This window comes from Corylus avellana, chromosome ca7, assembly GCF_901000735.1.
Source record: "Corylus avellana chromosome ca7, CavTom2PMs-1.0".
Lineage (NCBI taxonomy): Eukaryota > Viridiplantae > Streptophyta > Magnoliopsida > Fagales > Betulaceae > Corylus > Corylus avellana.
Genome location: NC_081547.1, coordinates 11366522 through 11369456, shown reverse-complemented (window position 1 = coordinate 11369456; position 2935 = coordinate 11366522).

The following is a 2935-nucleotide window of genomic DNA, read 5'->3' as shown; positions in this document are numbered from 1 at the left end:
TATATATACATGTTGTATATATATACAACATATATATACAACATACATATATGTTGTATATACATATATACAACATATATATAGGGTTAAACTCACTTTACCCCGCTGAAGTTTCAAGAGTTTTTCAATTCGAACCCTAATATTTGAAAAGTGGCAATATACCCCCTTAATGTTTCAAAAATTTTCAATTCAGACCCTCCGTTACTAATTTTCGTCTAATTAGACGGAAATCATCCCACGTACGTCTCACGTGGGATTTTGATGCCCTCTATTCCAATTTCGCCCTCATTAAATCTTATGAAATTATGTAATTACCCTCATTTTCGTAGGTTTTAATACGGATAATTATGTAATTTCATAAGTTTTAATGAGGGCAAAATTGGAATAGAGGATATCAAAATCTCATGTGAGACGCACGTGGGATGATTTCCGTCCAATTAGACGAAAATTAGTAACGGAGGGTTTGAATTGAAATTATATATATATAGTAAATAATAAGAAATATTTGAAATTATCATTAATCATTATATAATCATATGGTATATCTACATAAGTTATTGTGTTATTTAATCAATGCATTATAATTAGATACTTTATTCTTAGAAACATATATCTCATGATCTTATATCTAAGATAGTATTAATATAGATTGTGAGATAATATGATCATATAATTTAAGTATGAATGTATGACTATTAGATTGTGAGGAATCTAGGACTTAGAGTTTCAACATTACCATTAAATTAAAATTAAATGATTAATAATTAAGTAACTAATGTGTTTCTTATAATTTAAATATTATAATCATAATTTGCAGTAAGTAAAAACTTATCAATTTTTACTTCCCACAAATTGTTACGTAAACAATTCCTCATATTACATTATGAGGAATTCAGGGGCTATTTTCGTCAAAGAAACCATCCCCGATCATAAACCCTCCCTCCTACTCTAGCGAGCTAGGCACCAAGGGTTTCGATTTGTCACCCAAGACAACGCCGGAGTTGCTCCCCGGAATCACTCAATCACGGTAAAGAAATTATCAGTTTTAACGTCCTTTGGTCTTCCTTATGAACCTCAATACAAGAAATGAAATTATTGACTGTCTAAGGCTTGTTTGTTTCAAGATATAAAATATTTTCGACATTTTACGATGTTTACGCACCAAAAAAATCCCTTACATTTTTCCCCTTCACTCTCACACTCAACCCGACATCTCCTTTCTCTTCCCTGACGCAGCTCTTGCTCTTCTTCCCTCAAGCAGCTCTTCCCTCACACAGCCACTCTAACTTTGAGAGAATCTCGTCTCTCTCGACTGCTACATCTCAGATCTCGCCTCTCTTCAACTTCTCCATCATTCATCTTTCGGCTTCTACATCTCAGGTACTTTCGCCTTTCTTTAGATATGTGTTTTTTGGTGGTTTGAATCTCTGTTTTGATGAAAAATAAATAAATAAATAAAGAAGAAAAAAAAACTAGCTTGATACATAAATTTGATATTTTTGGAGATTTTGAGTTGTGGTTCCTCTGCTTAGTGGAATTGGGGCTGATTTTGTTGGGTATAAGAATTGTTATTGTTGAGATTGTATATGCATGGTATTGATGTTCTCAGCATTGTTGCCGTCTATACCTGCATTTGCTGCCTTCTTGAATTTTTATGGGGATTGGGCCTATTGCGTGGGTGAGGAAGCTTATTGTTGGCATTGGGTTCCTCTGATTGGAGATATTCATGGAAGTGGTGTTCTTCAGTTCCTCTCTAGCCTTCAATGAATTGCAAAAAATTAGCTTCCCGATGGTTCATGGAGCGACAGTGATATTTTGTTTGCTTTTTTTTTTTTTTTTTGTTATGATTCCCCTCTCTAAATAGTTATTGGGCTCTAATTGTGCTTTTGGATTTCAGGCTCAAATTTATTTTGTAGTTTTATAGTCGGCATGCTGCACTATTGAAAATATATGCCCATATCAACGACTTTTGGCTCTGGTTGTAATGTTTTTTTTGGTCTTGGCTATGAGGGATGGTTTAACAACGGGTTAAAGACTGATGCAGTGGGGATTTAATGGAGTAGTAATATGCTTGTATTGTAGGAGTTGCATTGAGGGGAGGAATCACTTGTTTTTTGCTTGTGGCTTTAGTAAAAGGATTAGGAGGGAGGTTATGAAGAAGTTTTTAATCGATGATTCTCCTACTGCTAGGGAAGATATTCTAAAATGGGGATAAAAGAATGGAAAGGTAGAACCGTAGAAAGATGAAAGTTGTTTTATGCAAAATGGACTGGGATTAGGGGTGTTAAGAGAGCAAGTCGCTCGCGAGCGAACTCGAGCTCGGCTCACATAATCTCGGCTCGTGCTTGACTCAAACATTAAATGAAGTGTTTCGTGAACATGAATCCTAGCTCGAATATTAAAGGAAGCAAGCTCGGCTCGACTCGGCTAAACTTGTGAACAGCTCGTATAAGACTCATCTTGTTTATTAGGCTCGACTTGTATATTTTTTAATAAGCAACAAATAACAATATATAGTAAACATTACTCAATAATAATAAATATATTATATACCTTTGTTTTTTGTTATTTCTGCATATGTGTTTATATATATATATATATATGTGTGTGTGTGTGTGTGTGCACGCGCGCACGTGTTTATATATATATATATATATAAACACGTGCGCGCGCACACACACACATATATACACACAGATATATATATAAGAAATATTTGATATTACCATTAATCATTATATAATCATATGATATATCTTCATAAGTTATTGTTTTATTTAATCAATGCATTATAATTAGATACTTTATTCTTAAAAAACGTATATCACATGATCTTAGATCTAAGATAGTATTAATATAGATTGTGAGATAATATGATCATATAATGTAAGTATGAATGTATGACTATTAGATTGTGTGGAATTTATGCCTTAAA